Raw genomic sequence first — 24,219 nt, 5'->3', positions numbered from 1 at the left:
GCTCAGAGTAAAGTTTGGAGTTCCAGAAGCCAAAAAGTACAAATATTAAAGCTTACTCTCTCAGACCACTGGGTAGATAATTCATTTCCCAATGACGGATCTCATTTGTTCATGTATTCAAATAATCATAAGTGCTTACAAATTACCTGTGCCAGGTACTTTGCTAGCTGTTGGAAAGACAAAGGTGAGCAAAAATTAACGTGTATCTTGCCCTTACAGAGTTTATAGTTATAACTATAATTCTAACAAAGGCCATTAAGGAAAGCTTGAGACGGTGCTGTGGCTCATGCCTATAATCGTAGCACTTTGGGAAGCCGGGTCAGGGGAATCGCTTGACTTCAGGAGTTTGAGACCAGCCTGAGCAACATAATGAGACTTCTTCTCTACAAAAAAATTTTTAAAAATCATCCAGGCATGGGGTGCATGCCCGTAGTCCCAGCTACTCAGGAGGCTGAGGTGTGAAGATTGCTGGAGCCCAGGAGATCAAGGCAGCAGTGGGCCATGATTGCACTACTGAACTCCAACCTGGGCAACAGAGCAAGACCCTGTCTCAAAAAAAAAAAAAAAAAAAAAAGAGAAAGAGAGAGACTAAGGATTCAAGGTTTTTTAAAAAGTCATTAGTAATTTTGATTTTTATTCAAAGATCAGTTGCAAATCTATTACAGGTTTTTAAGTAGGAGATTTGAATTTTGAAATGATCACTCTGGCTGGGCGTGGTGGCTCACGCCTGTAATCCTAGCACTTTGGGAGGCCGAGGTGGGCAGATCACGAGGTCAGGAGATCGAGACCATCCCGGCTAAAACAGTGAAACCCCGTCTCTACTAAAAATACAAAAAATTAGGTGGGCGTGGTGGCAGGCGCCTGTAGTCCCAGCTACTCGGGAGGCTGAGGCAGGAGAATGGTGTGAACCCGGGAGGCGGAGCTTGCAGTGAGCCGAGATCGCGCCACTGCACTCCAGCCTGGGCGACAGAGCGAGACTCTGCCTCAAAAAAAAAAAAAAAAAGAAAAAGAAAAGATCACTCTGGATGTTCATGGACAGAAGATTGTAGATGGATAGGAGGGGTTCAGAGACACCATTTAGAAGGCTGTTGCAGTAGTTTCAGGCAAGAGATAACAGTTGCTTTGACCAGGGAAGTAAGCCACTTAGCAGAATTGCTTTTGAAGTGAACTTTATGATCAGCATTGTTCTTCAGCCTCCATCTCTTTCCCACCATTCCCCCATTTACTTTGTGTTTGTTGTTGTTGTTTTGTTTGTTTTTGAGGCTCCCAGGCTAGAGTGCAGTGGCACGATCTTGGCTTACTGCAACCTCCGCTTCCCGTGTTCAAGTGGTTCTCGTGCCTCAGCCTCCTGAGTAGCTGGGACTACAGGCACATGCCACGCCCAGCTAATTTTTGTATTTTTAGTAGAGATGAGGATTCGCCATGTTCACCAGGCTGGTCTCAAACTCCCGGCCTCAAGTGATCTGCCAGCCTTGGCCTCCCAAAATGCTGTGATTACAGGCATGAGCCACCATGCCTGGCTCCCCATCTACTTTTAAAACTTGTTTACGGCTGGGCATGGTGGCTCACGCTGGTAATCCCAGCACTTTGGGAGGCCGAGATGGGGGGATCACCTGAGGTCAGGAGTTCAAGACCAGCCTGATCAACATAGTGAAAACCATCTCTACTAAAAATACAAAATTAACTGGGCATGGCGGCACATGCCTGTAATCCCAGCTACTTGGGAGGCTGAGGCAGGAGAATTGCTTGAACCTGGGAGGTGGAGGTTGTAGTGAGCCGAGATCGCACCATTGAACTCCAGCCTGGGCAACAAGAGCAAAACTCCGTCTCAAAAAAACCCAACCAACCAACCAACCAACCAAACAAACAAACAAACCTGTTTACAAGGACATCCAGCCCTTTCCTCTGTGAGGTCACAGCCCCCAAAACACAGATTATTAAAGGTTTTTAAATGTCTTTGTCTCCGTTTTTTACTGATTCCAATAGATGCTCTCTACAAGCATCCATGCATTCTATGAGGTCCTTTCAGGCTAATGTGTGTTCCTTGAACAGTACTTTATTTCTCTAAATAAAAAAATTGAGAGAACGTAACATAATATAGGATATTTCGTAAGAACTTAAATGGAAGGTGTTGCCCTCTTTTCTGAGAAACTCTTTAAGGAAAAATTCTGCTTTCTATTCAGTCATATAAACCACCTGCTTACTATGGACACTGTACGACTATAAGAACTGAGGTTGCAATGGTTAAAAATAAAAATAAATGAAAAATTTAAAAAACAGCCCTTACTCTCACAGAGCTTATATTCTAGAATGGGAGGAAATTATAATAAAATACATTAAGCACTATAAGATATGAAGTACAGGAGACTAAGGAGACAGGATAACTAAATGCAATATGCTATCCAGGATTAGATCCTAGAACAGAAAAGGGACATTAGTGAAAAAAATTAGTGAAATCTGAATAAAGTCTGTAGTTAATAGTATCATAACTGTGTTCATAACTTAGTTTTGATCATGGTACCATGGTTATGTAACATGTTAACACTGGGGAAGCTGGATGAAGGGTACATGGGAACTCTGTGTACCATCTTCGTAGCTCTTCTTTAAATCTAAAATCATTTCAAAATTAAATATGTACTAGAAGAAGGAGAAGGGGAAGAAGAAAGAAGAAGAACAAGAAGAAGGAGAAAGAAGAAGGAAGAGGAGGAAAAAGAAAAGAAAGGAAAGAAGAAGAAAGGGAAGAAGAAGAAGGAGGAGGAGGAGGAGAAGGAGAAGAAGGAGAAGAAGGAGAAGGAGACAGGATGATTTGGGAGCTCCTAGCAGGGCACTCAACCTAATCTGGGGGTGGGGGAGGCTTTCTGGGGAAGTGATGTTTAAGCTGAGACCTGAAGGACAAATAGAAATTAACCAGAGAAGAGATATTGAAAAAGACATCCAGAAATAGTATGTAGAATGTTTACAGTGCCAGAAGCAAGAGAAAGCATGACAAATTGTAGATATTAAATAAAATTAAGTATGGCTAGAGCTTAGAATAGGGTGGGGAATGGGAAGGAGAGGAGTGGTAGAAGATAAACCCAGAGTGGTAGGACACCAAGTGCCTTAAAAATCATGTTGAGGAGTTTAGAGTCTAAGGACAATTTCAAGAAGAAATAAAAATGACTAATAAAATGTATATTTTAAAACCTTCTTTACTGGTAGTCAAATAAATGGAAATTAAAGTAATTGGATAATATTTTGACTTGCTCATTTACCAAATATTTTAAAATTATAATATTCTTTGCCACCAAGAGTATGAAAAGAGAATTTCTTACTTTCTGCTGATAATATTAATATTTCTGGAATGCTATCTGGCAATTTAAATACAAAGGTCCAACAATGTTCATATCCTTTTATCCCTTCAGTTTTATGTCTGGGATGTTATTTTAAGGAAATAGTCAGAAATCTATTTTTAATTAACGTAAAAAGATGTTTCTTATCATTATTTATAACAGTACACAATTTAAAACAAAATTTAAAAAATTTAAAATTTAAAACAAAATAGGGACATAGTTAAATAAATGATTATGTTTCCATATGATGAAATAGTATGTGGTAAAAATAACATTTACAGCTTTGTGCAGTGGCAGTATCGTAGCCAATGAGGTTTATCCAAGGTGCGATTACTGCTAATTGAAAACTTTTCCCAATACCCCTCCATAATGACTTGAAATATAGTTGGCATTCGCAATTTTTGACAGTCTCTATGGAGACTGAACAAAAAAAAGAAAAAAATAACATTTACAAAGAATTTTAATGACACAGATTAAACATATGTACATATTATATAATATATCTTACATATATGTTATTATATATATAATTAGTATGTGCATGTGCATCATCTGTAGACAGAACTGGCTGTGTAATTTGCAGGGCCCAGTGCAAAATGGAAATGCAGTTCAAAATTATTAAGAATTTTAAGAAAGCAACAACAGAACCTCAAATCAAGTGTGGGACCCTTCTGAATAGGGGCCCTGCGTGACCGCACAGGTTGTACGCTCTTGTAACTGGCCCTGTCCCTAGAAAAAAAGGTGAAAGGAAATATCCCAAAATGTCAGTAGGGATTATCTTTGGTTTGGGGATTACTGATGATTTTTATTTCATGAGTTTAAACAATTTTTCACAATAGACGTATTTTATAATCAGAAAAAAAACCAGTATGCATCTTTTTTTAAAAGCCCCAAGTTACACTAAAAGCAGCACTACAATGAATTACATTATATTTTGCTTTTAGGCTCTTTTAAATATCCCTTTTGGGCCACTGGGAATAACAAATTCTATTTTTAAAGTTTCTATATTGTGTTTTTAAGTCACTGTAGAGAATAGAGCAGGATATAAAAATGAAATCAGTTCTTTGCTAAGTTTAAAAAAAAAGCAAGCACAAGCTGAACTACAAACAACACATTTCCATCTATTTTTGTCCCATATAGAATTAGCTATTTGGTTGGACATTGAACATTTGCTTGAATGGTATAATGCTGAAAATTCCTTCTCTAGCATCCTTAGACCTATATTCATATAATTGGCAGCCCACACTGGCAAAAAGAAGGCCTGCAAGAAGTCTATTGCATCCTTGTCCAATGAAGAATTTAGCAATATATTTTTTATTTTAATTTTGATTTATTTGTTTTTGAAATGGGGTCTCACTCTTTCACCTATGCTGGAGTGCAGTGGAGTGATCTTGGCTCACTGTAACCTCTGCCTCCTGGGCTTAAGCGATTCTCCCACCTCAGCCTCCTGAGTAGCTGGAACTACAGGTGCCCGCCACCATGCTGGGCTAATTTTTGTATGTTTTTGTAGAGATGGAGTTTCACTACGTTGCCCAGGCTATTTTTTTTAATGAAGAAAGGTTGCATCTGGAAGGCAATAAAAGACTCCTTAAATGAGAGAGCATTAAGTGACTTAAAAAATCATACAGATGGGCTGAGCACAGTGGCTCATGCCTGTAATCTCAGCACTTTGGGAGGCCGAGGCAGGCAGATGACTTGAGGTCAGGAGTTCGAGACCAGCCTGGCCAACATGGCAAAATCCTGTCTCTATTAAAAATACAAAAATTAGCTTGGCGTGGTGGCGGGTGCCTGTAATCCCAGATACTAGGGAGTCTGAGGCAGGAGAATTGCTTGAACCCAGGGGGCAGAGGTTGCAGTGAGCCGAGATCGTGCCGCTGCACTCCAGGCTGGGCGACAACAGCAAGACGCCGCCTCAAAAAAAAAAAAAAAAAAAAAAAAAAAAGTCATACAGATGGTATCTGCAACGTGAGAAAGAAAAGAAACTTTTTATCTGAGAAATGCAAGCCCCGCTTTAAATTATCAGGCCCAGAGCATTGAAATGTAACAAGAGTCACGCTTCACTCCCCCTTGAGCTAGGTAATCACTTCATGAAGCTACTTGCTATGTGGGCTCTAGATTTACTGACCCCAAGTAGCTATAAATAAACCCAACAATGCCATACTCTGGACACCATAACTCATACTCTATAGTTCAGCAATGTATATTGCCAATCGTTAATCAATATTATTTCTGTAAACCAATGAAAATTCCTCACAAGGTAGCAGTGAGCCGAGATTGCGCCACTGCACTCCAGTCTGGGAAACAGAGCAAGACTCTGTCTCCAAAAAATAAAAAATAAAAATAAAAATAAAAGAAAATCCCTCACAAACGACTTCTGTAATCACCCCCTCTCCTGATTCATTATTTTTTCTTTAAAAACGTAAGCCTCAGCCAGGCTCAGTGGCTTACTCCTGTAATCCCAGCACTTTGGGAGACTGAGGCGGGCAGATCAACTGAGGTTGGGAGTTCGAGACCACCTTGACCAACATGGAGAAACCCCGTCTCTACTAAAAATACAAAATTAGCCGGGTGTGGTGGCACAGGCCTGTAATCCCAGCTGCTCGGGAGGCTGAGGCAGGAGAATTACTTGAACCCAGGAGGTGGAGGTTGCGGTGAGCCAGAGATCACGCCATTGCACTCCAGCCTGGGCAACAACAACGAAACTCCGTCTCAAAAAATAAATAAATAAATAAAATTAAATTAAAATTAAAAAAATAAAAACGTAAGCCTCTCCTTTATTCTCTGGAGCACTTTCCAACATAACTAGGAAGTGTTTCCAGGCTGCAGTCCTCAACCTTGGCCCAAATAAACTATATTAATTTTGCCTCAGTTTCTTTCTTTAGGTAGACAAATGCATTCTTTTAGAAGTTACACAGAGAAGCCTTAACAAGTTGAGTTGTCAATTACATAACTAGCAAGTTTGGCACAAATGAAAGCCAAGGCAAATCATTTAATACTTTTAGTGCCCCTAAAGGACAATCTGTCTAATTACACAGGACTGTCCCTGCAGACCTCTTGAGTACAGGCTTCGTATTTTGGTATATGAGTACAGGCTTCATATTTTGGTATATGAGTACAGGCTTCATATTTTGGTGTATATATATATATATATATGTATACACACACATGCTTATAAATATATACATTTATAAATTATACATATAAAACAAAACTATATATATCATTTTGTTTTGTTTTTTGAGACAGGGTCTTGCTCTGTCACCCTGGCTGGAGTGCAGTGGCACAACCAAGGTTCACTGTAGCTTCGACTAACTGAGCCCAGGTGATCCTCCCACCTCAGCCTCCCAAGTAGCTGGGACTACAAGCACACACCACCATGCCTGGCTATTTTTTTCTTTAATTAATTTTTCTGGAGAGACGGGGTTTTGCCATGTTGCCCAGGCTGGTCTCAACTCCTGGGCTCAAGTGCTTCACCCACCTTGGCCTCCCAAAGTGCTGGAATTTCAGGGGTGAGCCACCACACCCAGCCTTTTTGGTATATTTTCTATTGTTTTGAGCTAAATGCACTACTGTTTTACGCACTGAATTAATCCTCCGCCCCACTTTGTGTAATCTCAGACAGAAGGAATATGAAAAAGAAAAAGAAAAATGATTATTTGTCATCCCTTCCTGTCTCCCATATTCTATTAATTGTGTATCCTGGAGAAAAGCTTTTCTTTAGAGTAGTTACTGGGGAGGTAGAGATGCAAACTGAAGAACCCAAAAGGGGGTCACTTGTTTCACTTCAGAAAAGGGAAGAGACTTACAGGGGAAGATAACAGGGAAAAAGAGGAAGAGGAAGAGAGGAAGTACGAGGGTCAAAGACCGGGGGGGAGGCTGAACAGATTTGAGAGAAAGAAGAGAGAGGCCGGGCGTGGTGGCTCACACCTGTAATCCCAGCACTTTAGGAGGTTAAGGTGGGCAGATCACTTAAGTTCAGGAGTTCGAGACCAGCCTGGGCAACATGATGAAACCCCATCTGTACAACAAATACAAATTTAGCTGGGCATAGTGGTACGCATCTGTGCTCCCAGCTACTCAGGAGGCTGAGGTAGGAGGATCATTTGCGCCCAGGAGACAGGGGTTGCAGGGAGCTGAGATTGTGCCACTGCACTCCAGGCTGGGTGACAGAGTGAGATTCCATCTCAAAAAAAAAAAAAAAAAAAAAAGAGAGGTGTGTGGCTCTCTCTCTCTAGGGAGAGAGAAATGCTTCAGGTAAGAATTGTTTGTTTGTGTGTTTGTTTTGAGACGGAGTTTCACTCTTATTGCCCAGGCTGGAGTGCAGTGGCGCAACCTCGGCTCACTGCAATCTCCACCTCCAAGGTTCAAGCGATTCTCCTGCCTCAGCCTCCCGAGTAGCTGGGATTACAGGCATGTGCCACCACGCACAGCTAATTTTTTGTATTTTTAGTAGAGACGGGGTTTCTCCATGTTGGTCAGGCTGGTCTCCAACTCCCGACCTCAGGTGATCCGCCTGCCTCGGCCTCCCAAAGAGCTGGTGTTACAGGCATGAGCCATCGCACCCAGCCTCAGGTAAAAATTTAAAAGGTGCTGGTAGTAGTGTATTTCATAACTTCCTCTTCTGTTTCCCTTGAAACCTTCAGTAAAAACATTACTCTCCAGTATTTTTGTAGTGGGATTTGCATTGTTTGGATGAGATGACATTTGAGAGTGGCCTTCCTAGGGAATCACAGAGTGCCGAGGAGGCTCAGGTACGTTCACATTACAGATCAGAGAGGGGAAAGGAAGGACTCCATTCTTTCATGTTTATTTGTCACAGACAAAGAGGAGATGCACACTCATTTGTGTTTAAATTCATCTAGTCTGCAAATGTGCACACATTTAAATTTCATTCATTCACTTATTACTCATCAGCTTAATAAATATCACTGCAGCTCCTACTGTTTGCCAGGTACTGTGCTAAGTTGTTCCTAGGGATAAACACCAAGTAATACAAACCTGCTTGCTGTCCTATTGTAGCTTACAGTTTAAAACTATATAGTCTAGTGTGAGGACAAGACCCAAAAGAAGTTATGAATAAATATAGTGTCTAAAGATACTATAATGTATGTTGTTGTTGTTGTTGTTGTTATTTTTTAAAAAGCAAAACTGGCCGGGTGTGGTGGCTTACACCTGTAATCGCAGCACTTTGGGAGGCTGAGGCGGGTGGCACACCGGAGGTCAGGAGCCTGACCAACTTGGTGAAATCCCGTTTCTACTAAAAATACAAAAATCAGCCAGGCATGGCGGTGGGCGCCTGTAGTCCCAGCTACTTAGGAGGCTGAGGCAGGAGAATCGCGCGAACCCAGGAGGCAGAGGTTGCAGTGAGCTGAAACCGTGCCATTGCACTCCAGCCTGAGCAACAAGAATGAAACTCTGTCTCTCGGCGGTGGCTCACGCCTGTAATCCCAGCACTTTGGGAGGCCGAGGTGGGCGGATCACGAGGTCAGGAGACCGAGACCATCCTGGCTAACGCGGTGAAACCCCGTCTCTACTAAAAATACAAAAATTAGCTGGGCGTGGTGGCGGGCACCTGTAGTCCCAGCTACTTGAGAGGCTGAGGCAGGAGAATGGCATCAACCACCCAGGAGGCGGAGCTTGCAGTGAGCGAGACAGTGCCGTTGCACTCCAGCCTGGACGACAGAGCGAGACTCTGTCTCAAAAAATATACATATAAAAAAATAAAAAAAAAATGAAACTTTGTCTCAAAAATAAATAAAAATTAAAAAATAAAAAAGCAAAACTTTTCAGACAATTTAGTTATAAGCAAATTGCAATGTTTTATTACAATCTGACTGCAAGGAAAAGGCCTCTAGCAGACCAATCCAAAGATTCACTCTTGGCAGAAATATTTTATAGGAAAACAGAAAGGTTAATCACTTTTAGATTAGATACAAAAGAATGTTTAAGGTCACTCTACTTAGTTAAATGGCCAGGTGATTGGTTTTCCCAGAACAAGTCGTAATTTAAAGTTCAGAAAAATTCCTTAAGTATTTTATCAGGAATGCAATTCTCTTCCCAGAAGGAGCTTGTGAATTATATTCCAAAAAATATTCCATCCCAGTCCAAGTTTGGAACAATTTTTCTCCTATTGAATATTTTAAAATGTAGTTTTACAAGATGGTTCAATGTACTTATTCATCTCAATTTTTAGCAGCAAATACGTTTCATTTCCTTATGTCTGTCCATACTTAGAACATAGTAATTGTTCCTTTCAGTTGTGAAACAAACAAAGGGTTAAGTTGGAGAATCACAATGGAAGTCCTGGTTTAAATAGAACGGACTGGGAAGACCTCTCTGAAGGGGTAAATTTGAGTTGCAGAAGTCATATTTAAGTTGAGGTCTAAAGGGAGACAAAAAAAGCTACTCAAGTGAGATGATAAGGAAACACATTTCACAGGGAAACAGCTTTACAGAGGCCCTTAGGAAAGGAAAGTGACTTTGAAGATGGTATTACCTGAGGAAGCCAACACAGAAAGTTGAAATTGATGCAGAAAGTTCAGAGATGGGTTCTGATTGGTCCATTCTGATGGGTTTTCTCTTCAAACCAACCCTTCGAGGTACAGTACTAAGAGTAGTATGGGAAGAACTAGGATGAGGTGCTATTACCAGAGAAAAGAGGATCAGAACCCAAGAAATGGGGAGGCAGAGGGAGTGACTCTCCTTAATATTTCCATATCCACAGACAAAAAGGAGACTTGTAGAAATAGACTCCCTGGGGGGTCCACACTGCACTATCCGTGCCTGCTCTTCCTTTAGGGAAAGATGAGTGACTTACCTGATTGCTGACATCGAGACAAGCCATTAGAAGCAGGAACCAGGAGCCATGCACTGAAAAGGGGGTTTGCTCTCTCACATATGCTTGCTATGCTATCTCTTCTGCAGTGCCAGGGTTTATGAAACAGATCTTGATCCTATGCACCACTGGCTTAAGGAGTGTCTTCCTGGCAGAGCCAACTTTTTCTAAAGATAGACTGGAAAGCCTGGATGTGAATAGAATTAGTGAAAGCCCTACTTCAGCTTTGGACTTAAGCCACATTGCTTCAACACAAGTTACAAGGAAACCCTCCCCAGATCTGCTTTCGGAGGGGTGGGATAGAGCTTGAAGGGAAAGAAAAAAGAAGAGCTTAGCCCTCAGACCTCTAACATGTGGATTTTGGTTAGATATGTGAATTTCCCTCCCTCCCTCCCTTCTCTCTCCCTCTTTCTTTCTTTCTTTGATGGACTCTCACTCTGTCGCCCAGGCTGGAGTTCAGTGATGATATCTTGGATCACTGCAACCTCTGCCTCCCAGGTTAAAACAATTCTCCTGTCTCAGCCTCCCAAGTAGCTCAGACTACAGGTGCACCCCACCACACCTGGCTAATTTTTGTATTTTAAGTAGAGATGGGGTTTCACCATATTGGTCAGGCTGGTCTCGAACTACTGACCTCAGGTGATCCACCCACCTAGGCCTCCCAAAGTGCTGGGATTACAGATGTGAGCCACTGTGCCTGGCCAGATATGTGAATTTCTTGAAATACAGGGCTATATTAGTTGGGACTCTTCATTATAAGGACAAAAATTCAACTCAAAGTAGCTTAAGCAAAGCAAAAAAAAAAAAAAAAGTGGTTTATTGGCTCACCTACTGGGAAGGACAGGGTTGTATGTGTCATTATGACTTTCTGCCTCTTCTTTGTCATCTCTACTTGGCTTGGCTTCATTCCCTGATTACTTGGTGCCTTCAAGCTTTCTTCAGGGTGACTTTAAAGGTCGGGGAAGATAGCTCCAGTAGGCCCAGGCCTACATCATAGCCTAAGTACCTCAGCTTTTCTCTCCAAACATGTACACGTCGAATCCTAGGGAAGATCTATGGATCAAATGGGTAAGAGTTAGTTCCCACATAGTAAGGGGCACTCAATTATCAAAATACGGGGACGAAAAGGGCTGGGCACTGTGGCTCATGCCTGTAATCCCAGCACTTTGGGAGGCCAAGACAGGTGGATTATTTGAGGCCAGGAGTTCAAGACTAGCCTGGCCAACATGGTGAAACCCCGTCTCTACTAAAAATACAAAATTAAGCCAAGCGTGTGGTGTGTGCCTGTAATCCCAGCTACTTGAGAGGCTATGGCACAAGAATCAACCTGGGAGGCAGAGGTTGCAGTGAGCTGAGATCATGCCACTGCACTCCAGCCTGTGTGAGAGTGAGATTCTGTATCGAAAAAAAAAATGGTGATGGGGGGGTGGGGAGGAGGAAAAAGATGCTAAAGAGACAAAAATGACAAAATTTGGAATAATAAAGGAAGTTAAATATAAATTGTCTTATGAGAGCAACACAAAAGATGTGTAAAAATTACACAATCCAGCTTGGCTTTACTCTCCCAGCATCCACTTAAAATACTCTGCCTAAAGAGTAATTTTTTTCATGAAATGAAACTCACGTTATTGAGAAAATGCAGCAGGATGGGAAATAATCTTGCTTTCCTCAGAGGTGTAGAGAAGGGCAAGAACTGGAAGAGAGTTCCTCCACCAAGGTAAAACAGGCATGGAAAGGGACAGCGATGGGCACAGGTGGGGTAGGGGGTAAATCTACCTTGGGCAGGTACAGCAAGAGACATTAGGTAACAGTCCAAGAAAAGTCAGTACCCACAGCCTGGGCAACATGGAGAAATCCTGTCTCTACAAAAAATACAAAAACTAGCCGGGTGTGGTGGTGCAAGCCTGTGGTCCTAGCTACTCAGGAGGCTGAGGTGGGAGGATAACCTGAACCCAGGTAGGTCAAGGCTGCAGTGAGCTGAGATCGAGTCACTGCACTGCGGCCTGGGCAACAGAGCACGACTCTGGCAAAAAAAAAAAAAAAGCCAGGATCAGTGGCTTATGCCTGTACGCCTGTATCCCTACCACTTTGGGAGGCCGAGGCAGGTGGATCCCCTGAGGTCAGGAGTTCGAGACCAGTCTGGCCAACATGGCAAAACCCCATCTCTACTAAAAATACAAAAATTAGCTGGGCGTGGTGTTGCACGCCTGTAATCCCAGCTACTCAGGAGGCTGAGGCAGGAGAATCGCTTGAACCTGGGAGGCAGAGGTTGCAGTGAACTGAGATCGCGCCACTGCACTCCAGCCTGGGTGACAGAGCAAGACACTGTCTCCAAAAAAAAGAAAAAGAAAAAGAAAAAAAAGAAAAGAAAAGAAAAAATAAAGAAAGAGGAAGGAAGGAAGAAAAGAAAAGTCAGTACCTGTCGTCTCAATACAAAGAAGATGGAATGTCTCAGGTGGTAGATGTTAAGTGTTTCCCTGAATAAATCTCCAAATATGGAGAGTTATCTGTCAGATATTTAGGCTGAAGTTGTGGAGCACACCTTCTGTCCCTAGGTATGATAAGAATAGAGGCTGATAAGAACAAGGCAGGCCTCCAGGTCTAAAGAAAGTGTGGTTCTCAGTAGGTTTCTAAGTCAGGGATCCAGGCACAGGGAACAGACAGGGATGTAGTTACAAAAACTGGTTACCAGAAAGCCTGGTTTTGGAGACAAGTAGGAAGTCCAGTTATTGGAGCATGTCAGAGCTAGCCTAGCAATGAGTATGACTTTGTGTGCCAAATCTCTGAATGACGGACATGAGTGCCCTCCTGGGGCTGAGATTTGTTTTAGGGGCTGGAAGTTTGGTATCTGTTGGGAGATGAAGGATATAGAAGTAAGGAGTTAGGCAGGTTCTGACAGACACAAGGAAAGATTTTACTATGCAAGTTGAATAGCATGTATTTTGATCAGCTCAATTCTGAAGCTATAAAGTACAATAAAGGAGATGTTTAAAAAATAAGAGGCCAGGCGTGATGGCTCACACCTGTAATCCCAGCACTTTGGGAGGCTGAGGTGGGTGGATCACTTGAGCCCGGGAGTTTGAGATCAGCCTAGGCAACATGGCGAAACCCCATTTCTACCAAAAATACAAAAAATTAGGCAGGCATGGTGGCGCATGCTTGTAGTCCCAGCTGCTCTGGAGGCTGAAGTGGGAGGACCGCTCGAGCCTGGGAGGCCAATGGTGCAGTGGGCTGTAATCATGCCACTGCACTCCAGCCTGGTCAACAGAGTGAGAACCTCTCTCTCAAAAAAAAAAAAAAGTGGAAGAGTCCACATCTAATTTGAAACACCCAGAGCTGTGGGAATATGATAACCAGAGCACAAGAGGTACAATATTGGGGCACATTTAGATAAGGGTAATTTGTATTATTGATTTGTATCCATCTCTAAGATGTGCCTCTCACTGTGAAGTTCCATGGATAAAGATTTGGCTTCAGTTTCTGTCTGGAAACTTGGCACCATTTACTTACAAATTAAAAATACAAGTGAATCATTTACATATCTCCTAGAAACCAAAGAGTTTGTATGTTATACCTCAAGTAATTTGGATAATGCCGTGGGTTGTGTTTTTTTCTTTTTTTAAATTCTAATTAAGCCTTCCATCACTTCAAGGTGATAATTTTCTCAAGTATGCTCTTCTTAAAACGATTGCATTTTATTTAGTATCTTACAGCGTGAAGAATTTTGACTCCTAGGGAAAATCTCATGTAAGTGATCATCTGTTATCTTGAGGGGAGGAGGATGGGGAGGAGTCTTTTCTGATCCTCTTCTTTTGAAAGCTATCACCCTCCCACTCTATGGGATTTAGGTGGGTCTGTCAGATACATGGGTTTAAATCCAGAACCTGCTTGATTCCCAACTTCTGTATCCTTTCTCTCCCCACAGATACCAACCATCTGGCCCTAAAACAAATCTCATCAGTTTATGAACCAGGCAGCCCAATCACAGTGCCTAATTCTCCCTATCACACAATTGGTCAAGGAGGGAGCAAGTGACATAATCTAAATTCTTTCCAAAGATGGATGCAAATGCTGGGAAAGCAAGAGTTGAATTGCTAGCCATGAGGAAAACGTAAGCCTGAGCTGTTTGCTGGCCATCTTTGCTTCCACATGGGGACGGCCTGCCTGGAAATGAAGCCACACAGAGAAAACAGAAGAGCAGTGAAGAGAAGGGTAAAAGGAGAGATCCCATGACATGATTTGCACTCTTAGATCCAGTTATGCCTGATGCAGGACCCACCCCTCGGACTTCCCATTTCCAGGAGCTAAAACTAGACTGAGTTGAGTTTCTGTCACTGACAGTTGACAGAAAATATCAACAATCCAGCCACATGGAGCCTCATGGCAGTACCACTAACCCTGGTCACCACATGAATACTGACCAGAGGTAAGCATTATTAGTTTCTGCTTTGTTGGAGGAACATTTGAGAATCTATTTTGTGTTATGTAATCTTACTTTTTGCCTCCAATGTCTACTTGTTGCAATTGCATGCAATGAAGGAACACAAAATAGACTGAATAATAAATGGGTTTTATTTTAATTGAGCACCAAGGAGTTAATATCAAGCCACAAAGCTTTAGACGTTAACTTGCTTTGCTAATCATTTTTGATGACAATATTTTGAAAGAATTTAGTTCACATATGTGCTTGCAAATAAGGTGTAATCTTGCAAGATATTCAAGATTGCTCTGTCACTGGGGGTGAATGAAAAAGGTTTCTCTGTATCACTGGACATTTGAAAGAATGTATAAAAAGTGCAGGATGACTCCTTACTGGAATATAATGTTTCCAACTTTGCTATTCTAAAGTTCAAAGCCAATCTGACTCTTGATCCTTGAGTATGTGTTTTTTCTCCTCTCCAGAAGCTTTGAAGATCCCTTTGTCTCTGATGTTCTGAAGTTTCACAATCGTGTGTGTTGGCATGAGTCTTTCCCCATTCTTGTTCTGAGTGGATCCTTACACTCTGCAAATTGATTTCTTGCAGAATTATTTATTGATGGCCTACTGTGTGTCTGGTTCTATTCTACGCAATGATCAAACATACAAAATCCTTGCCATGCAGGATTTCACATTATAGGCAGGTATTGGACATTCTGCGGTGATCCAATAGGTTCCTTATTTTTTTTCTCTTCAATTTCCACTTTCTTGTCTTTTTTTCTTCTTTCTAAAAGAGTCTTCAATTTCATCTTCCAATTCCTTTATTAAAGTTTTTGCTCCTGCTATATGTTCAATTTCCAAGGGCTCTGTATTATTTCATAAGTGCGTATCTTCTCTTATCTCTCTGAAGACGTCTTTAACAGTTTTATTATTTATTTATTTTACTTCTTGCATTATCTCAATACCTCTACATTTTGTTGTCCTGTTTATTTGTTTTGGTCTCTGTTTTTTAATGATAAGAACTTTCTTTCTCACTTGTATGTAGGGGGCTACAGAACTAAGAATGTACTGACAGCTCTGTCTGAGACTATGGGACTTGTGAATTGAGCTTCATTAGTAAGGTGATTGGGCGAAACTTAAATTTCACTGAGGTTTTCCTCCCTCCATATTGTCTTATCTATAGTTAGTTGCTAGTGTTTACACATGATGTTCTAGCCTCAAGGTGGATTTACTCTAAAATTTATTTTACTCAAGCTTGACATAGAATGTTTTAAATTTTTGTTTGTTTGTTTTTTGAGACTGAGTATCTGTCATCCAGGCTGGAGGGCAGTGGCGCAATCTTGGCTCACTGCAACCTCTGCCTCCTGGATTCAAGCAATTCCCTTGCCTCAGCCTCCCAAACAGCTGGGATTACAGGCACCCACCACCATGCCTGGCTAATTATTTCTGTATTTTTAGCAGAGACGGAGTTTTGCCATGTTGGCCAGGCTGGACTTGAACTCCTGACCTCAGGTGATCTGCCCACCTTGGCCTCCCAAAGTGCTGGGACTGCAGACGTGAGCCACTGCACCCAGACTTTAAATTTTTATTCTACATAATAAAATCAAATTACAGAGCAGCTGCCTGGTACGATTTGTATAAAACAACTTATATTTGGGCCGGGCATGGTGGCTCACACCTGTAATCTTGGCACTTTGGGTGGCTGAGGTGGTTGGATCACTTGAAGTCAGGAGTTTGAGACCAGCCTGGTCAACATGGCAAAACCCCATCTCTACTAAAAATACAAAAATTAGCCAGGCATGGTGGTGTACGCCTGTAATCCCAGCTACTTGGAAGGCTGAGGCAGGAGAATTGCTGGAACCCAGGAGGCGGAGGTTGCAATGAGCTGAGATAGTACCAGTGCACTCCAGCCTGGGTGACAGAGCAAGACTCTGTCTTGAAAAAACAAACAAACAAAAAACAAAAACCGCTTATATTTGGAGAGTAAAAAAAAAAAACACAAAACAAAACAAAAAACAAGACTTTATTGCAGAGCTGCCCAACAGGTATGCCACAAGCGAGTTACAAATGTTCTGAGGTATGAACCCCTTCCCTCGGGTCAGTAAGGTGAAAGTACATGTGTAACAACCAGCTCTCCAGGAAAAAAAGGCTTGATTTGTAGCATTTGTTAACTTCATCTTACTTTTTAGAGATAGAGTCTTACTATGTTGCCCAGGCTGGCCTCAAACTCCTGGGCTCAAGTGATCCTCCTGCCTCAGCCTCCCAAAGCGCAGGGATTGTAGATGTGAGCCGTTGGGCCCAGCTTGTATTCGATAATTGTTTTATTTCTGTGGTGTAAGTACTCCTACCATGGACAATTTCAGACTACCAGCAAGTTGTCATTAAGTGCAAATTGGGGAAGATATGTACACAGTTGGCTCTTGGGATCTGGTAGGAGCTGGCTCGAGCACATTTCTGAACACTTTAAACTCTTGGGAGTTCTGGTGGATGTCTCAGGTGCACAGTGCCTGCCCTGGGTTATTGCCTTCTGCTGAGAGCAGTCTTGTCAATTTACCCCAATGTGCTGTTCAACTACTATCATTCATATATATATATTCTTCTCATGACATGAGAAAGGCTGGGAAGCCCTGCTCCATCGGATTTGTTTTTTTTTTGTTTTTTGTTTTTGAGACAGAGTCTCGCTCTGTCACCCAGGCTGGAGTGTAGTGGCACAATCTTGGCTCACTGCAACCTCCACCTCCTGGGTTCAAGTGATTCTCCTGCCTCAGCCTCCCAAGTAACTGGGATTACAGGCATGTGCCACCACGCTTGGCTAATTTTTGTATTTTTAGTAGAGACAGGGTTTTGCCATGTTGGCCTTGCTTGTCTCAAACTCCTGACCTCAGGTGATCGGTCCGCCTCAACCTTCCAAAGTACTGGGATTACAGGCATGAGCCACCGCACCTGGCCGGATTTGTTTATTTCTAAAATATTGTGTGTTTGTATCTGTCTCCACACATGCAACTCAATTCACTAAAATATATTAATATTTTCTTATAAGTGTATAGATGATATTACTTTTGTGGCCATACAAGAAGCTTCTTGAAGTTCGAAAAACAATTCATACAGAATATTCGACAACCCTGTTTTTCTGGATAAAACTTGAAACCGTGGACAAACAAAACACTATCCTACCCTCAGAGAGCACACAGTCTAGGAAAAATGATTCCATTTGAAATAACTCAAATACATTTTAAGCTCAGTAGGTTTATTAATATTAGGCAACAATAAATGATGCTTAATATTCTTCATTTTATCCTTTAAAAATTTTGGCATTTCTATTTATCATTATTAAATAATATACATTAAAAATTGGAGAGGGAAAATGTCTTTTAACCTCACTGAATAAAAGAAAATAATTGAAACTTTGATTTTCGTTTTAAAAGTAATTACATGCAGTGATAGCCTAATTTTGATGGCATGGTAGTTAACAGACAGCTGCTTTTATTTTAAATGGAATTGCATTTTTAACAGAAACTACTCTCAGTGTTTGCTTTCATCTTCTGAATAGGAAAGCCAATTTGAGGGTTGAATATTTGGTGAGTTTGATGGAGCCAATTAAGATAATTCAGGCCAATAAAAAAATAATTTAATATGTTTCTCACTTAGCTGACTCATAAAGTTGACAATAACTCCTATCTACAATAGCTATACCAAAAAAGTCCACGATAAATTCAGCCTTCTTCTTAAAGGAAAAGCAGAATACTGTAAATTTTATTCAGAACTTATATTTTTAAACTTCATTAATTGTACACAATAAATTGAAGTGACGATATTTATATAATATAGATTTCAAGATTATCTTCTCAGCACGTATGAAGATTTATTATGATGTTTTCATTATAGCTATGCACCTACTTACATTAAAAATTAATGTATCACAGCAGTGTCTTTCAGGCAGTAGTTAAAATAAAGAGAAATACTTCACTAGATAGGATAAATACTAACAAGAGGTTGCTGCAAACCCCAAAGTGCAATTTTTTTTTTTTTTTTTTTTTTGAGATGGAGTCTTCCTCTGTTGCCCAGGCTGGAGTACAGTGGCATGATCTCGGCTCACTGCAACCTCTGCCTCCCAGGTTCAAGTGATTCTCCTGCCTCAACCTCCCAACTAGCTGGGACTACAGGTGCACACCACCACGCCCGGCTAGTTTGTATTTTTAGTAGAGAAAGGGTTTCACCATGTTGGCCAGGATGGTCTCGATCTCTTGACCTCGTGATCCACCTGCCTCAGCCTCGCAAAGTGCTGGGATTACAGGCGTGAGCCAATGCACCCGGCCTGATGATTGGGTATCTTAATTTTTACCTGGGAGGCTAGAGTCACTCGTGTGACTACATCAGGGTGGCTATTTGGTTATTTTCGTGATTGTTTAATGTCTTTGTCTGTGTTCATGTTCAGATTGAGTAAGTTGCAATCTTGTTATTGTCTTGTTCCACCATGGTTACGGAGGGACCTTGTCTGATTATTGTTGTTATTCTGTGAAAACTGCTTATCTTGCGTGAGGGAACGCTAGATAGCCGCCAGCTGCAGGCTGTCAGGGTCATCCTGTTGTGTATCACATTCTCAACCAGCTATTAAGCTTGGACTCTGACATGTGCTTGTTTCCACATAGGACTTTACGAAACCCAGGTCACAACGTGTGACCAAGAGTTGGGAAGAGGGATAGTCCCCCTGTTTCTGTAGAGTTTCCATGCAATGACTGAGAGTTTGCTGCTTCAGGAATGCTCTGGGCCTGATGGCAGCATCCTCTTCAGGGCTGGGGTCGGGGGTGAGAGGGAGCTGCTGCCCTCCAGTGGCTGTCTAGGAAATTACATCAGTGACTCTTCCCCCCAAATCATGCTTAGATTTTCTGGGAACTTCCCCGAACGTGGCAAGGCAGAGCAGAAGGAGAGAAGATTCGCCTGGGAGTAAAAGCCAGCAACTTTTGGGTATTACTGTTAATATGGCCCCATGAGTACTCTCAACTTGGTGAAGCCTGGAAAAATGGAGATTATGTGACTTGTAGGTTTTTGATAATTATATATTGTGTTGCTTTTATAATCAAAGAAGGTATCTGTTGAAGATAGAAGAATAAGAACTTAAATATTTGTGGCCAGGCACGGAGGCCCATGCCTGTAATCCCAGCACTTCTGGAGTCCAAGGTGGGAGGATCGCTTGAGGCTGGGAGTTTCAGACCAGCCTGGGCAACAAAGCAAAACCCCACCTCTAAGGAAATTCTTTTTTAAAAATTAGATGGACATGGTGGTGCATATCTGTAGTCCTAGCTACTTGGTAGGCTGAGGCAGAAGGATCTCTTAAACCCAGGAGTTCAAGGCTGTAGTGAGCTATGATCATACCACGGGACTTCAGCCTGGATGACCGAGCAAGACCTTGTCTCTCTATAAAAGGACCATGCAACTTAGAAATACAGCATAATTAAAGATAAGAGGGTTAGAAAAGTTTTTACTATCAAGGGTTACATAAATAAAGATTAAAATTTCACTTAAGTTGGAGAGGATGCTGAGAAATTGGAATCATTGTGCATTGCTGATGGGAATGTAAAAATGTGAAGCTGCTGTGGAAAACTATGTCAGTTCCTCAAAAAATTAAACACAGGATTATCATATGATCCAGCAATTTCACTTCTAGGTATATGGCCAAAAAAATTGGGAGCAGGGATTCAAACCGACATCTATGTTCATGGAGGCATTATTCACTGTAGCCAAAAAGTGGAAATAATCAAAATGTCCATCGACAGATGAATGGATAAATAAAATGTGGTATATCTATTCAATGTAATATTATTCTGCCTTTTCAGAGGAAGAAAATTCTGGTACTTACTACAACATGGATGAGTCTTGAAGACATTATGCTAAGTGAAATAAGCATAAGCAAAAGGACAAATAGTGTATGATTCCATTTATATGCGCTACCTAGCACGGTCGAATTCATAGAGACAGGAAGTAGAATGGTGGCTGTCAAGGGATGGAGACGGGAGAATAGGGAGTTACTGATTAATGGGTATGGAGTTTCTATTTGGGAAAATGAAGGAAGTTCTGGAGATGGGTGGTGGTGACGGTTGCACAACAATGTAAGTGCACTTAACGCTGAAGTGTATACTTACAAATGATTAATATAGTAAATTGTATGTTTTGTATATTTTGCCACAATTAAAAAAACAAAAACAAAAAAAACCTGATTCTGAGCCCTAAGCCAAACCAATTGAGTTGGGGAGAACAAAGGGGGAACAAGGGGTCAGGGTCTGAGTGCAGGCTTTTTAAAAAACTTCTCAGCCAGGCACGGTGGCTCACGCCTGTAATCCCCAAATTTTGGGAGGCAGAAGTGGGTGAATCACCTGAGGTTAGGAGTTCAAGACCAGCCTGACTAACATGGAGAAACCCCATCTCTACTAAAAATACAAAATTAGCCAGGCGTGGTGGCACATGCCTGTAATCCCAGCTACTCAGGAGGCTGAGGCAGGAGAATTGCTTGAACCTGGGAGGTGGAGTTTGCAGTGAGCTGAGACTACGCCATTGCACTCCAGCCTGGGCAACAAGAGCAAGACTCTGTCTCAAAAAAAAAAAGCTTCTCAGGTAATCCTCCCATGCGTAATGGAAGTAGAGTACCCCTGACCCAGATGATGTCTAAGATCCTGTTTTGCTTCAGCCGTCCATGATTCCAAGTAAAATGACCTGACAAGACTGCCAACATTTTGCCCCAGTTTCATAAATACAAGTAGCAGCTTCCTTTGACAAATTGTCTGAATCCAAATTGCTAATGAACGTACACTACTTTTTTAAAGCTATTTCTTCTGCATATTAATTTTACTTATTTTCCTAAAATGAATTGATCTTTTCCACAAAGTTTCATTTGACAGATGTACAAGTTTCCCCTCAAATAAGACTTTTATATGCAACAACAGATTCTAACATAAGTTGTTCTTATAGAGAGAGGATACTGTATGTCTACATTCAGCAAGATGTTTCTTTGCCAAAGCTAATCTGTTTTGAAGCCTGGCATTTCTGTTTTACTTGTCACAAATATCCAAATATGTTTTTTACCCAAGGCTTTATTTTAGAGTAATACTTTAGAATAATTTTTTCTCGATAAATGATTGTAAAATAATTGATTAGTAAGCATTAAAAGTACTGAGAAAGTTTTCAATAATGAACATTTGAAGTGACATAACGGAAGAAAAACATGGGTTATTTTTCCAGAAGTTTAATTGTTTTATAAAATAGTTGTTTTGAAATATTTCATCGTCCTGATGCAATAATCACAGAATGTTGAGAAAGTCTACAAAATCAGGGCTAAGTCAAATTAAAGATGAAATGGAAAATATTTTTAAATGTTTCATATCTAAAATGAGAGAAATGATGCATGTGAAATAAAAAGTAATAGCTTTCCGTTCTAGGAGATTTTTTAAATGTACATAACATATGCATCTTTTTTTTTTTTTTGAGACGGAGTCTCGGTCTGTCGCCAAGGCTGGAGTGCAGTGACGCGATCTTGGCTCACTGCAACCTGCACCTCCCGGGTTCAAGCAATTCCCTGCCTCAGCCTCCCGAGTAGCTGGGATTACAGGTGCCCACCACCACGCCCAGCTAATTTTTTGTATTTTTAGTAGAGGCAGGGTTTCACCATCTTGGCCAGGCTGGTCTTGAGCTCCTGACCTCGTGATCCACCCACCTCGGCCTCCCAAAGTGCTGGGATTACAGGCATTAGCCACCGCGCCCGGCCAACATATACATCTTCTAATGAGTTTCTTTTCATTTACTAATGAGTTTTGAGTAAAAATTATTCTTAGCAAAACAAGCTTAATTGAATTCAAGCTTCTAGAAGTCAATATTTAAAAATTTTTGCCTTTCTCTGTTAAAATTCTGACTTGAAAATTTCACTTTAAAACACATAAGTTCTCAGTGAACGAGAACTTTGTGCTTTATCCCGATGATAGCTATGGAATTATTGAATCAATTTGCACTAACAAAGGAGCATATTTTTGTGCTTTTCAACCACATCAGATACTGGATTCAGACAAGGCATTTTTCTTGAAATCAGTTCAGAGCAGTCAAAAGTCCTGATAATGAAATGTATGATTTAGCTGCTTCCTGTCCTAGAAGAAAAAAAAAGTATGGTTTCAAAGAATAAACATAGTATTCTCTCTCTCAATCTCTCTTCCAAAAAAAATGTATTGGACATTTATGTGCCTTTGCTCACTCCTACGTGTACAAAAAGAATATATCACATTCTTTGCCTTCAAAGAGCTCACAATGAAATGGAGGAAGTAGACAAATAAACATATAATATGCAATGATGAGCATAAACAAATAAATACATAATATGCGTATGCAATATGTTTAGATGCTCACGGTATTTCAGAAGCACAGAAGAGAGGTACCTATACTGGGAAGAGAGAAAGAGAAGGAGGCAGAGAAGGCTTCCCTGGAGCAGGGCGCATCTGAGCATGTACTATTTCTTTGAATTAATATAGAGAGTTTGTTATAATTTGTGATTAAAAAGCATCAAAATATACTTATTTTTTTTTTTTTGGAGATGGAGTCTTGCTCTGTCGCCCAGGCTGGAGTGCAGTGGTGCGATCTCAGTTCACTGCAACTTCTGCCTCCTAGTTTCAAGCAATTCTCCTGCCTCAGCCTCCTGAGTAGCTGGGATTACAGGTGTGCGCCACCCCGCTCGGCTAATTTTTGTATTTTTAGTAGAGACGGGGTTTCACCATGTTGGTCAGGCTGGTCTCAACCTCCTGACCTTGTGATCCGCCTGCCTCGGCCTCCCAAAGTGCTGGGATTACAGGCCTGAGCCACCTTGCCCAGCCAACATACTTTTAATGTATTTTGGGGTTTCACTATTTTACATCTAAACATTAAGCCCTGGTTTTGTATAGAAAGCATTTAGTCTTACAAAAACAAAGTAGAATGTCCTCTTTGGTTTGATCAGAAAAGGTCTCAAGAAGGCAATGACAGCTGCTCCAGTCTTTCTCAGCCATTCGCTGTGAGGTCCACCTCTCTATCTGGGCTCTCTCATTTTGATTCCCTTCACTAAAATTACCACCTCTGTTCCCAGCAGTGTGGCCGATGCCCTTTTGCTGAGAACCAGAGAAACAAGCCTCTCATTCCTCCATGATAGTCCACTGAGTCTTGTCTAAGGAAAATTTAAAAGGAATTAATTTCAGTAAATAGGCCAAGCACAGTGGCTCATGCCTGTAATCCCAGCACTTTGGAACACTGAGGAGGGCAGATCGCTTGAGCCCAGGAGTTCAAGACCAGCCTGGGCAACATGGTGAAATCCTGTCTCTACAAAAAATACAAAAATTAGCCAGGCATGGTGGTGCACACCTGTGGTCCTAGCTTCTCAGGAGGCTGAGGTGGGAGGATCTCTTGATACCAGGAGGTTGAGGCTGCACCACTGCACTCCGGCCTAGGTGACAGAGAGACCCTGTCTCAAAAAAAAAATTTCAGTAAATATAAATATACAATATATTATAGTATACAATATATAAATATTATATACTAATGTATAAATATATAAAATATGATATGATAATATATAAAATAGAAATAAGAACCAAGGCAGTCTAAAAAGCATCTCCATCAATCTATATTTCTTC

The 24,219-nt window shown here is 41.3% G+C and overlaps 1 long non-coding RNA gene and 1 other non-coding gene across 8 annotated transcripts in view; both read left to right on the top strand.

Annotated features, from left to right (window-relative positions):
* Positions 1 to 3,608: 3,608 nt before the first annotated feature.
* On the top strand, positions 3,609 to 3,749 carry LOC112206217 (U4 spliceosomal RNA). Its single transcript, XR_002940402.1, has one exon. It is a non-coding gene; the product is annotated as a U4 spliceosomal RNA (small nuclear RNA).
* Positions 3,750 to 14,046: 10,297 nt separating this feature from the next.
* Positions 14,047 to 24,219, top strand: part of LOC112206093 (uncharacterized) — a 102,294-nt gene continuing 92,121 nt past the window's right edge. For 3 of the 7 annotated variants that reach the window (XR_002940288.2, XR_002940286.2, XR_002940287.2), the window contains exon 1: positions 14,050 to 14,590. This is a non-coding gene — a long non-coding RNA (uncharacterized LOC112206093). Of the gene's footprint in view, positions 14,591 to 24,219 lie in introns of all 7 variants that reach the window. The other 4 variants (XR_002940289.2, XR_008540327.1, XR_010153040.1 and 1 more) reach the window with 3 other exon arrangements.

The sequence above is a fragment of the Pan troglodytes genome, chromosome 19 (assembly GCF_028858775.2).
Source record: "Pan troglodytes isolate AG18354 chromosome 19, NHGRI_mPanTro3-v2.0_pri, whole genome shotgun sequence".
NCBI lineage: Eukaryota > Metazoa > Chordata > Mammalia > Primates > Hominidae > Pan > Pan troglodytes.
The sequence above is the reverse complement of the archived record's forward strand: the minus strand, read 5'-3'. Positions and strand labels throughout refer to the sequence as shown.